At 32.7% G+C, this 14099-nt stretch overlaps 2 long non-coding RNA genes across 2 annotated transcripts; both read right to left on the reverse strand.

Moving 5' to 3' along the window:
- Nucleotides 1–3938: 3938 nt before the first annotated feature.
- On the reverse strand, nucleotides 3939–5764 carry LOC136233541 (uncharacterized). Its single transcript, XR_010690877.1, has 4 exons — nucleotides 5631–5764; nucleotides 5421–5495; nucleotides 4362–4691; nucleotides 3939–4255 (listed from the first exon to the last, which is right to left on the reverse strand). It is a non-coding gene; the product is annotated as an uncharacterized lncRNA (long non-coding RNA).
- A 2532-nt stretch (nucleotides 5765–8296) lies between these two features.
- Nucleotides 8297–10995, reverse strand: LOC136232071 (uncharacterized). Its single transcript, XR_010690273.1, has 4 exons — nucleotides 10709–10995; nucleotides 10477–10600; nucleotides 10297–10364; nucleotides 8297–8487 (listed from the first exon to the last, which is right to left on the reverse strand). It is a non-coding gene; the product is annotated as an uncharacterized lncRNA (long non-coding RNA).
- Nucleotides 10996–14099: the final 3104 nt, after the last annotated feature.

The raw sequence follows: 14099 nt of genomic DNA on the forward strand, positions 1-14099 counted from the left end.
AATTCAAGATAAATTTCTTTTTATGCAAAATTGCATGCTAGAAATTTAAATTGGTTAATATGCAAAGTGAGACCTTAAGTTAAATTTAATTTAACTACAAGACCGGTAATCTTCCAAATAAATATTAAATCCGATAAAGATATAAGAATTGTATCGAGGCTCTCCACTGGTGCATTAATACACAAATGGTTTGTGTGATTAGTGTGAAAGTTAATTCCCATTGAATTAATTTGTGGTTTATTTTAGGCAATTAACATTGTAATAATGCCAATGTGAAGCTGAACAATGTTAATTCGGGCTTAATATAATCTGCTGATCCAGTGGGTTGGATTTATCTAGTGTGGAAATCCAATAATGTCAAAGGGAAACTGAGGATTAAAACACTAGGAGCTAGAAAAGTATTAAATTGAATTTCACAGCATAGTGCTAGGTGATTGACAAGTGTTGTCAACTTATGAATTTATTAGTTGTTCCAATAATACCAATGTGAAGTTGAGGGATAAGCTAGTAGAATTTATAAGAATTCGATTTACCCACTAGTAATTCATTCCAAAGAATTATCGTTTCCTATTTGGAAGTATAGGATTCGCCAAATTAGTGGGAAACCATTATGATAAAATTCCATGTCATATTGGTTCGTTTTAATTCACCGTAAATATATAACTGACTATCAATCTATATTTTATGCAGCTATTCTTTGATTCCAAACATGTTATCAACACCTCTCCAATCGATATTAGACCGTAATAGGCTCACATGGCCGAATTATGTGGACTAGCTGAGAAACCTTAAGGTTGTGTTAACTCAGCAACGCTTGTTATATGTAATTCTAAAGCCTAAGCCTGAATCCTCTAAAAAGGGTGCAGAAAAGGCTTTACATGATGCATATGACAAATGGGTAGATGATGACACCCAGGCCAAATGATATATTATTGCTTCTATGGATAATGAATTACAGAAGCATTATGAGAATATAACAACATCTTTTGAAATCTTATCCGGCTTGAAAGACCTGTATGGTGAGACCAGCAGGACTATGAGATATAAGATATCAAGTAAGCTCTTTAGGATGAATATGAAAGAAAGCCAGAATGTTTCAGATCATGTTGGAGAAATGATCCATTTAATCCAATCTTTAAAGAATTTGGATTTTGCAATGGCTCATGAACTCCAAATTGATCTTGTGCTTTCTTCGCTCCCACGTTCATATGGATGTTTTGTTTCAAACTTCCATTTAAACAAAGTGGAGTGTACTTTGGCCCAGTTGCTGCAGAATCTGGTTGTTCACCAACAGAATGTGGTGGACCTAGATAAAAAGAAAGATGACGTTGTGATAGTGGCAACATCTTCTTTTAAAAGGAAGGGTAAGACCCAACCTAAAAAGAAGAAAAAGAAAGTTCCAAAGACCACTAATACAAGTCCATCATTTGTGAGGCCAAAAGCCCCAACACAACTTAAGGGTGCTGTTAAGCAGGGATGTTTCGAATGTGGAATGGAAGGTCACTTTAAGAGAAATTGCCCAATCTTTCTGAAAAGTTTAGAGAAGGGTAAGGGTGCAGCTTCTGCATCAGGTATTTCTCTTAATAATTATTTAAATGTTGATTTAAAATAATTATCTTTCTAATAACTCATCTAATGCCTGGATTTTAGACACTAGAGCAACTTCTCATATTTGCTCCTATGTGCAGGATCTGGCAAATAGAAGGTTGTTGGAAGATGGTGAAGTGGAACTCACACTGGGAGATGGTGCAAGGGTTGCAGCCAGGGCAGTGGGAGATATTTCACTTCTGTTAGACCATCATGTTTTGTTATTGAAAGATTATTGTATATACCAAGAGCATATAAAAATGTAATATCTGTATCTAGTTTGACAAAAAGGAATTATGAATTCTGATTTTGTAATAAAGCTTGTACAATATATTTTGATAATGTGATTATCGGTTCTGGTGTTTTACATCGTGGTTTATTTTATGTTGATAAAAATATACCAAATAACAAAAATGAAAATAAGCAAGTTTTGCTTGGCAACCTAAAAGAGATGAATAATAATTCCACTAATAAACAATCAGAATTTAATTCAAAATATTTGTGGCATCTCCGTCTAGGACATATTTCTAGTAATAGACTCACTAAGTTGGATAAGATGTGAATCATGTTTACAGGGAAAAATGACTAGAAAACCATTTATGGGACAAATGAAGAGAGCCAATGAAATATTAGAATTAATACATTCTGATGTTTGCGGGCCATTTAGTGAAATGGCTCGTGGAGGTTATCACTACTTCGTAACCTTTATTGATGATAAATCAAGTTATGGTTATTTGTATTTAATGAATGAGTACTGAATTTGATGATTTCCTCAAGGAAAATGGAATTATCTCTGAACTCACTCCTCCTTACACACCACAACTAAATGGAGTGTCCGAAAGGAGGAATCAGACTTTGTTGGACATGGTTCGATCGATGATGAGTTACACTGATTTGCCTATCTCGTTCTGGAGATATGCAATTAAGACAACACTTTACATTCTCAACCGTGTTCCTTCTAAATCTGTTTCTACCACACCATATGAAATATGGGCTGGAAGGACACCAATTTTGAATCATGTTAAAATTTAGCACTACAAGAAAAAACGCTATCACCGACGGAATAATCTGTCGGTGAAAACTAAAATTGTGTCGGTGATCATGATCACCGACGGAAGATCGACAGAATTCGATGTGTCGGCGTTGACCTTCTAGGTAACCGGTTGCGACAGATTTTCAGCTGGGTCGGGGATATCACCGACACATTCTGTGTCGGCGTTATGTGTAGGTGTTACCGACCCATTTTAGTTGGCGATTTTGGTCGGTCTTTCCGACACCATCACCGACCCATTCTTTGTAGGAAATTCCGACTACTTTTAGTCGGTGACTTTTGTCGGACATTCCTACAACAATACCGACCCATATGTGTCGGTGATGTATGCTTAAAAATATTTATTTAAATAAGTTTACGATACAAATCGCATCATAAATTGTAAATTGTTTTCATAATTATTTCTGTAGTTTATTTTTATCGATTTATTTGGATTGAAGGGAACTCGTATATATATATAATACAAAAATTATGAATTATAAAAGAAATTGCTCTAGTACAAATGAATGTCTAAACCCTACCATATATAAGGTTACCAATTACTTCATCCTGAGCCTAAATATGAAATTTTCTATAATGAATCTCTCACTTAAACTAACATTGAGAGATACCAATAACAAGTTGCTGTGCTCACTAAATGGATCAATAATAAAATTTACATTTCTAGAGTAATTAGAATCATTTGTATCTTTCGCAATTCTAAAACAAAAAGAAGCAGAAAATGGCCCAAGTGAGTGTAGTTTATACATGATATATTGAAATTCGGGTCATTAGCTATCAGCTATTGTCTAAATTAGAAGTAATTTGATACCTATGATACATGGAGCAATGGGTGCCTAATAGATTTGTTAGGAGACGGCCTGTAGTTAGGGAAAAGTACTACTTAACTGCTAACAAGTTATCATCTATCAATATTTGGCAAGTAGATTCTAAAGTGTACCTTAAGGTAGTAAAGAGCCATATGTAAATGAAAACAGTTTATATGTAAATGAAAACAGCTTAGGACACAAGCTTATCTAACCTAAGGAAGTGATATCCCTATTTTTTTCAACCAGTGATCAGAAAAATGCTATGCACAGAACCTCTTCTTCACTAGTCTGAAACAATCTTAGCTAAATTTTCTTAGAAACAACGTTTTCTGATGTCCGTTTCAGTTTCAATTTCAGTTTTTCATTTCCATGCATCACAAACAATCTTACCTTTAATAACTTAAGTCACCCCAAGCACTGAAAACAGAAAATACAACATAAAAACGTAATAGTATCAAATCTAAAAAGCAACTTACTTTGGATAAAAAAGAGCCACAGAGTTCAGGTGCACGATATAGTCACTACATAGTCCTTCATAAATCGAAAATCTGAAAATAGTCAAGTGATTTTAGTATTATACTTACAAGTGTTGCCTCAAACTAGTTAAGAACATTATAATAAAGAAAAAGACTAGGAAATGGAAGGGAACAAGTTCATGGCTTTCATGACAAGGTAACATACAGCCCAAAAAATAGTTGATAGAGCATCATTAGAAGATACTCGAGTAAGACCAAAATCATGTTCTTCAATTTGCAATCAGCATTAGCAAGAATATTTTTCAAATTCAAATCTCGATGGAATACATTGCCTGCAAGAATATTGATCAATGTATCACTTGTCATAAAATTATTAGCCCAAATGTACAGATGACATGGTAAGCCGAAGTGTATAGTAAAGGGTAAATATTTGTATACCTTCCTGTCAAAGCCAGGGTGAGGTGCAGCTGCCACCAATCACTTTGCCTCTTCACTCCATCTAGAGATGCCAACTACGAACTCGTCAAAATTGATTTTATCACCACGAGATATATCATAGTCTCTCCATAGTTTGTTTGCAGCATCTTCCTTATCAAAGTCAATCTCTTCAAACTGAATCCCTAGAATCAATTTTAGTTCAGAAGCATATAGATATTTGTCTTTACTTGTATCGGTAGCATGAAACAATTTTCGCATCACTTCTATGTCTAATTGACCATCATCACCAACAAATTTTCATGAAGCGTGCTGGACATAGGGCTGGAATACCTGATCAATGCAATAGGAAATCAATGATGTGATAGATAAAATAAGTGCAATCAAGACTGCTAAGTGCCTTCCAGAAGTTGAACTGAAGGCTTGTGGTAGTTGAACAATAAGAAACAGAATAATTGATATGGCCATTATTCTTGGAGAATATCAAGTCCATATATCAATACTAACACCAGTTCCTGTAACCATAAGAATGATTGCAGAATAGCAAGTCCATATTACCTGATAAAGGCAATAGGAAGCAACATTGTGACAGAAAAGAAACTCATGGCACGTGTGAAAAACTTCTTCAGCCATGGAAATAACTGCAATTCTAACTGCAATTCTAGTTTAACTTCTTCGTAATAAACTGCTATTGGCAATGGCAGTACATCTTCCTATCACAAATCTTCTCAAAAGATGCTTAAACATGTCTTATGACCTCATAAACAAAATTAGAACCAAAATTACTTTGTACTGAAGGCCAAAAATAGAATTACAATAAGAGAAAACAATAGTCTACTAGAGAAAAAATTAATTCTCCAAAAAATACCCTCCTATTCTAAACAGTATTAGCACTCTTCAACCCCAACTGAACCCTCAACAATAAACATTCATAAATGGATGCCAAATAACAATGAATACCAACAACAACAGTTAATCTATGAATGAAGTCATTTAATTAAGCAAATATGACATACAACCCAAACAAAGGAGGAGATTAACAGAATAAGTTTAAACAGTTACCTGAATAGAGGAGATTAAAGAGAGCAGAGCAGAGCCGCTTGAAAGGAGCAATAGAAGTGCTGAAAATTGTATGAACTGAAAATACAAGGAAAGCACATAAATTGGGGCAAAATAGCCAAAAAAGAACATATAATAAGCTGACATTGAACCCTAAACGCTTATCCCTCTTCGCCATTGCAGTAGCCCAAGTGAGAGAAAGTTAAAACGTACCTGAAGAGTAGATCGAGACTAGCAGAGTTGAAATTATAGTTGGAATCCTAGAGTTAAGACCCAAGCGAAGTCGCATCGGTGATGATGGCAAGGAAGTGGAGATTTGGGTGTGTGGGTGATGGCGGCTGTAATTGGGAGATAAGGTTAGGGTTAAGAAGAAATAAATATAACCTGCTACATATATATACTTATTTTATTATTTTATAATTTTGTTAATTTTTTTTATGTAATTTAGGCTCCTACATTTTAATTTGTTGGTGAATAATCACATTTGTCGGTGACATCACCGACAATAAAAATCACCTACTAAACCTGTTGGTAATTGGGGCCGGAATAATCCCCCAAAAAAATTCCTACACATTATAAGAATGTGTAGGTATTGGTGTAGGTGAATTCCGACCCATATTTTTTGTCGGTGTTGTGTCGGTGATTCCTACACAAAAATTTCCGTCGGTCGATTGCGTCAGTGATAGCGTTTTTTCTTGTAGTGTAGGGTTACCCTGCTTATATAAAAAAGCAGAAAACAGAAAAATTAGAGGAACGGTCTACTAAAGGCCGATTTGTTGGATACCCTAAATCAAAAGGATATATGGGTTATTATTTCTATCTTCCTGATGAACAAATTGTTACTATCAGTAGGGATGCCATTTTTTTTTAGAAACAGTTTCTGCAAGAAGGTGGTAAAGGTAGAAAGATTTTATTGGATGAGGAATCATCTAATAAAGAAATCCAACATGCTGAATCAAAGCAAGTTGATCAGCCAGATGAGCCTACCAAAACAACAGATATAATCACTCCAACTCTTAGGAGGTCTAAAAGGGTTTCACATCCTCTTGATGGGTATGGTTTAATTACTGACCACGAACAAGAGTTATTTGTTTTTGGTAGTACTGACCATCCTGATGATCCAGTTACTTATGAAGAAGCAGTATGTGATACTGAATCTTCTAAGTGGTTAGAAGCAATGCAAAGTGAGATTGATTCCATGTATAAGAATGAAGTTTGGGAACTTGTTACTCCACCTGAAGGAATTGTTCCTATAGGTTGTAAGTGGGTATTCAAGCGCAAACTGAATTCTGAAGGAGTTGTGGATACTTATAAAGCAAGGCTTGTGGCAAAAGGTTATCACCAACGGGAGGGAATTGATTTTGAAGAGACATTCTCACCCGTAGCTATGTTTAAAAGTATTCGAATAATCTTATCTATTGCAACACACTTTGATTTTGAGATTTGGCAAATGGATGTTAAAACTGCATTTCTCAATGGATTTCTTGAAGAAGAAATCTATATGGAACAACCGAAGGGTTTTATATCCAAGGAAAGTTCTCAAGTGTGTAAGCTTAAGAGATCCATTTATAGACTTAAGCAAGCTTCAAGGAGTTGGAACAAAAGATTTGATGAAGCCATACAGGGTTATGAGTTTGTAAAAAATCTTGATGAGCCATGTGTTTACAAGAAGGTTAGTGGGAGAGCTATCACTTTCCTTGTCTTGTATGTTGATGATATTCTGTTAATTGGGAATGACATTGGTATGCTAACTAATGTTAAGGTCTGGTTATCCTCTACCTTCTCTATGAAAGATTTGGGAGAAGCCGCCTATATTCTTGGTATTAAGCTTTATAGAAATAGAGCTAAAAGAATATTAGGGATATCTCAAAAACTCTATTTGGAGAAAATTCTAAAGAGATTTAGAATGGAAGATTCCAAAAGAGGATTGATACCTGTTAGACATGGTTTGCAACTCTCCACGGAGCAATCACCTAAGACTCCAGCGGAGAGAGCAGAAATGGCCAGGATATGTGTTTACATGTAATGGAGCTGCAGTTGTTTGGAAAAGTTCTAAACAAGATACTGTAGCTGATTCCACTACTGAGGCTGAATATATTGCTGCCTCAAGTGCCGCTAAAGAAGTAGTGTGGTTGAAGAACTTTATCACCGAACTTGGTGTGGTTCCTTCAATTGTTAGTCCAATCCCTTTGTATTGTGATAACAGTGTTAGTGTGCCCTAGGCCATTCCTTTTGTATATTTTACAGTGTGAATTTTGTATCCAAATGGCAGTTAATAAAATATGTATTCATGTGTAATTATTTGTATTGTTTAATTACTTAATGAATATATATTAGTCCAAAGATTATTTACAAAGAGATAATATTATTAAGAGTTAATAATAATGAGATATATTTCTTTGGTAAAATAATAATCTTAAATGTTCATAGTCGGTGGATAATGAATTGGACACTCATGTATCCTTAGACTATCACCTCTGTTTATTTTCTTGATTAGTATGAGATATTAATCACACTACTAGAAAACAGTCAAACTGTGACAGAAAAATTCCATCATAAATCACATTTTTCCGTCCTAAATTGCATTAGAGACGGAATTTGCGACGGATTATAACCGTGGTTATATTCACTGACGATTTTCCGTCACAACATTGACATAATACAAATAACGGAACTAAACATCACAATCTTCATTCCGTCAGAAAGCAACATTCGACGGAAATATCCGTCGTAAAAGAAAAAATTACATTATATCAGAACTCGTCACAAATTGGTGTTGCTGACGAAATTCCGTCTCAATATGATGTTTTTATTTTTTTTTTAATACTTAATAATGCATGTAAATGCATATTCAATTTATAGTTCATTTATATAGAATATAATTTAAACTAAAATATATTAATATAAAACCAAAAATATAAAATCATAATTACAAAATTAGGCTAATTAATTAGTTGCATAATATTCTACTAGTCTACAAGATTTTTAGATCCTAATACAAAATTAACCTTCAAAAAGTGTACATTTGATGGTGCCCCTTCCCCTTCAAAAGGCTTTGACCTGCATGCATCTGTTCCACAAAAACAATATATAGATGTTACACACATACTCAACAAACAACCAATTAATTGAGCGAAAGAAAGAACAAAAATTACACACAAATAATACACTTAATAGAGATGTATACTTGAGTTGAATAGAAATGTATACAGATATTACCAAAAAAAAGAAGCAAAAGTTACACATAACAAACAACTAATACATGTTATAAATAGATACAAAGAAAAAGCTAGGAAAGAAATGGTGCAATAATTATAACATGAGATGAGATTAGAATAAAGCAGAGCATGGCAGAAGGGCAATAATAATAGAGAATGATATAGAGTTGAACTCTAATAATTAAAATGAGAAATCCTCCTAGCAATCCTCAAACTTGTAAAAAAACGTTCCCAAATCCTAAACCTCAAATTTCAGTTAATCACATATCACGACAAGTGTATCTTCTTTGGGGCTATGCCAACTCAACTTAAACTCAACCAATTTATAATACTTTTCATTTCATATGAAAGCCACTTGATAGAGTTATAATCTCTATTCACCTCTGCAAAAAAGAAAAAAAGATATAGCAATACTAATTATGTTTCACATTTCTTGTGCTTTCAAATAATGCTACAGACAGAGCCAGTAGCTGTATGTACCTCTTTTAAATGATTCTTTTTATTCCTTAATGTTGCTATTCTGAATCAGCCAGCATTACAATTTACAAACATAAAGAAAATATCAAGGAATTAGCTAATTTGTTTGCCACATTTTCTGGGAACTGAACCGATTAGATTCAACGGACTGCTTGAAGAATAATTTGTCAAGTTAACAGGGTTTCAAATGGCACTGTGTTCTTCAAATTATGGAGAGTGGTAGAACAGACAAGGTGTCTGAGGTTAGTGTTAAAACTAAATGACGTGGAAAATTATATAGATGAAGATTCAGGTAAAATGCATAGTTTAATTAATGTGTCAATTGAAGTTTGATTAAATATATAAGTGCATAATCAAGTGGTTACCAGTAATCAACAAGAAAAAGCTAAAATGTAAAGATAAGTGCATAACCAAGTAGTTACCAATATCAAATAGATCAAATACAAAGCTATCATAGATGTTGCCAAAATTTTGACCAGTTCAAATGGATCTTAGATGAAAAAAAAAATATATAGGTTAAACCATTTTCATCTTACTCAAGATATTATCATTAACTACCAAATTAGAAAATATCACCCAAAATGGGGAAAAAAATCAACAATGCTCAGGCATGAACTAGAAATTCTACAGAGAAAGAACAAAATGGTAAGTTGAGAAACAACAAAATTCAGTTGTTCCATCTATTGTTTAAGCCTTTCAAATCTCAGCCTAAGCTAACCGAGTTTCTACTTCAACTGATTGAAACATACAGAGCTTCCACAACAATGCTTTAAAACGGTATTAGAATTCCTTAAATATATAGAAATGGAACATGAGGGTAGATTCTGGTTTCTATCTAATCCGAGTAATGTAAAATATATACTTTTTGGCAACTTCTTATTCTCTTCCACTCTTTCCTAATATCATAATATCAAAAAATGACAAAATAAAAATTGTGGACTTTTGACAAGAAAACAATTAACATTAAACTATTGGACAAAATTAGCAGCCCAAAATGTGAAGATGATTGGTAAGTTGTAGAACCAAACAGCACAAACACATAGATAATAAAGACAAACTGAAAGCACTTGCATGAGAAACAGGAAAAATCCTAAAAATGCAATGAGAAACAAAACAAAATCAGCAAATCGCCCCAAGTCAGAGTAGATGAGATTAAAAGCAAGAAAGTAGGAGGTCTGATTTACCATGGAGATGGTTCCGCAACTAACACAACATGGTACGACAATCGATTTTACCCTCAACGACAAAATAACTGTGAAACGCCAGAAATCAAAAAGACAAATAAACAAATTTGAATAAAAATTCAAAAGGAAGCAAAAAAATGAAATCTGACATAAAACAAAAAAAAAAAAGCGGAATCATACCTTTGCTTCAAAGACATGCAAGAGTGGATCCACAATAAAGAAGCTCATTATCTTCATATAAATACAGTTGAAATGGAAAACACTCAACCAGTACGAAATCTGAAGATGGATTCTCGAAAACGAACTGAAAAATTTGTGGAAAGAAGCAAAAATAAACTTAATAAAGAAAACAGTACATAAAAACCAAATAAGAAAAGAAAAATCCAATAAAAATAACAGATCTGAATCTTACCTGTGCTTCAACGACATGCAAGAGGAGATCAACAAAAATGAAGTTCCCGATATTCATACAAATACAGAAAAAATCGTACAGTCTTGCATCTTTTGAGTGTTAAGCATAACTTTTATTGGATCTTCAAGAAGAAACAAAGAAAAAGGAGGTAAAGGGAGCTACTGTGAGTCGCATTTGACAAAAAAGGAGCAGCATCTATGAGAGAAGCGGCTGTGAGAGTTGAGGGAGAAAAGAAATTTGAGAGAGGCTGCTGGAAACTGAGTCTGCACTAGTGAGGGAGCCAAGTGTAGAGCAAAAAAAAACCCTACTTATGTCTAAATTACTATAATGGGCTGATAAGGACGGCATCGTTTTAGGTTGGCGGGGAATGACAAGAGCAAATGAGGACAACAATTGGAAAGAGATTTTTATAACCAAAAGACCAAAAAACCAAGCTAATTATAATGCAGGGTAAAAATTATAAGGGCTTAATTGAAACAATTAGACTAAATGTCCCAATTTCACTTTTGGACCATTTAACTCTAAAGTATAAATTAAATGTTGCTGTTAAAAATTAGAATTATTATATTTATTTTAGGGATAATGGCTAAATTTAACCTTAATGTTTCAAGCAAAAGGACAACAATCGAAAGAGATGTTTTATAAGGGTTCAATTGGAAAAATTGCCAATAGACAAAAAAAAAAAAAAAAAAAACCAAGCTAATTATAACGCAGGGTGAAAATAAGGGTTTAATTGGAATAATTAGGCTAAATGTTCTAATTTCACTGTTAGGACCATATAACTTTAAATATAAAATAAATATTAATGTTAAAAATTAGAATTATTATATTTATTTTTGAAATAAGGTTCAAATTTAACTTTTACGTTTCAAGCGAAGTGTGGATTTAACCCTCACGTATGAATGGTGTGGATTTAACATTAACGTTTCCAAACAAGATCAATTTTAGCTATGTCGAAAATTTTAAAAAAATGGTTTGACTGTTATTTATGTTACATCGGACATTTTAAACAAATTTGTCAATAAATTGAAGCAGTTTCATACATTTTTTGTTAGTTTTTTGAAACTATATTAATAACATAGTAAATATTTTAGACAGTTTTACAAATAATTTTATGATTATCTTATTTGTAGTTAATTTAGTTTTTAACACTTTAATGGAATTTTTATAATTTTATTAGTAATACACTAAATATCTTAGAAATAATTGATATTTAAAAGGTCTGAAGTGACCGTTAAATACCGGTCAAATCATTTTTTCTAATTTTCAACAACGTATAGCTAAAATTGATCTTGTTTGAAAATAGTAGGGTTAAATTTACATCATTTCATATGTTAAGCTAAATTTACACTTCTCTTAAAACATTAAGGTTAAATTTGGTCTTTATCTATTTATTTTATAAAACCCTATATATATATATATATATATATATATAAGATAAAGTAAAATAAATAAATAAAACTTTCAAAAAAAAAAAAACTTTTCCATTGTGACGGAATGAATAAAAACGTCTCCAAAAACGTCAATGCACTGTGACGGAAATAATTTTCGTCCCAAATTTCGTCACGCATGGTAGCGGGAATTCTCCCGCCAATTCATTTTGACAGAAAAATTCATTCCGTCGCAAATTTCGTCTCAAGCTTTTGACGAAATATTTAGTGACGGAATTCCGTCTAAACTTTGTGACGGAAATATTTCCGTCACAACATTCCATCACAGTTCGACAAATTTCTAGTAGTGCAGAAACAGAAAATCTCATTCTATTTGATATGTTGATATCAGAATAAATATGTGGACATTCAAAGAGGTGAATGGTTTGAACTGTGACGTTAGATAATAATTGCACAAAGGTTTACTTCTAGTCAACATAATTATTATCTAGGTCATAATAGTGCATATAGTCCGTTGACTTGAGGAAGCTTAGTTGTTCTTGCGCATGCAATTATAGTTTGTTCCTGCCTTGCACTGGGATCTTAATTCTGGTAATCCGGCAGTGAATCGCTATAGTTAGTTGTGTAATAAGAGTTTGCTAATAGAGGATTCATTACTCTAAGTAAATAGAGATAAATCCTAAGATAGTTATTGATTAGTTTTTTTGATAGAATGAGTTCCTGGCTAGGACAATAAGACTCACCTTATGAGATAAGTATCAAAGAATGGTTCTTTGATGAGAGTCTTATTTTATCAAAGACTTAATCAATATTTCTTAGTATCTTGACGATTAGAGTTTGACACTTTGTGACTCTAGTCAAGATCGGGATTTTTAATGAAAGGACTTTAGTGCATGGAAATTATGATCGATGGTTCATAATTAGTTTAATTATAAGTTCAAGTAACTTCATTCTTTAATTGGGACGTTATGGCACAGTGTGTTAGCTGGAGATCATGACCTTTAGAGGACTATAAGTATATATAAGCTAAGCTTATATAGGATACACTTGTAGTACAAGGAATTGGATTCCTAACATAATTAATAAGTGTTATTATTATGCCTCTAATGCCAGTTAAAGATGAACCTAGAAAGTCACACACATACAAGTTATTTGTATCAAGCTTTAATTAAATTGATTAATTAAAAGTGTTTTAATTAATTGATTGACACAATTGAATATGTCAATGGGATTGACAAAACATTCTAACACTGTTTGATATTCAATTGATGAAATTATAAATTATTATTTTTGCTCAATTTAAATTGATGACTTTTTCCAAATACAATAGTCAAGTGTTGACTGTTGGAATTTAGAGGTGTTTTAACTTAATTTCTTTAAAATATTATTAAAGGATATAATAATAATTAATTAAGTTGTTAATTAATTATTATTATTATATATATTATAAATTAATAATAATAATAATATAATTAATTATTATATTAATTTATTATATTATATATATATATATATATATATAACATGCAGTAGGACGTGCATGATCTGTTTCAATCCATGAATGGATTGAAACAAAGTATATATATATATATATATGTAGACTAAGAGATACAATATAGAGATGCGGTTTTTTGGTTCAGAAAATTGGATCCGGAATCAGTTTTCGATTTTGAGCAAGATTAATCAATTTCTGCAAGGCTTGATCTAATCGACTTAGTGGACTGACTAGAGGCTTCACCACTAGAGAAGCTTTAATACCCGATTGGAATCTACACGAGGTATTTTTCCAATCTCGTAGTATAAATATCAATTTGATTATTGAAGAACTTAATGATCTTGGTTAAGGATTTGATGTCAGACATCGGATGTTTGCCTGTTTATCAGAGTGGTTGGATCACACTGATTGTTTGTTTAGGGAAAATTTTTGAAATTCCTTTCTAAATACCAACATGCTTCCTGACTACTGGCAGGGGCGGAGCCAGCCCAGGGCTCGGGGGGGC

The sequence above is a fragment of the Euphorbia lathyris genome, chromosome 6 (assembly GCF_963576675.1).
Source record: "Euphorbia lathyris chromosome 6, ddEupLath1.1, whole genome shotgun sequence".
In the NCBI taxonomy this organism is placed as follows: domain Eukaryota; kingdom Viridiplantae; phylum Streptophyta; class Magnoliopsida; order Malpighiales; family Euphorbiaceae; genus Euphorbia; species Euphorbia lathyris.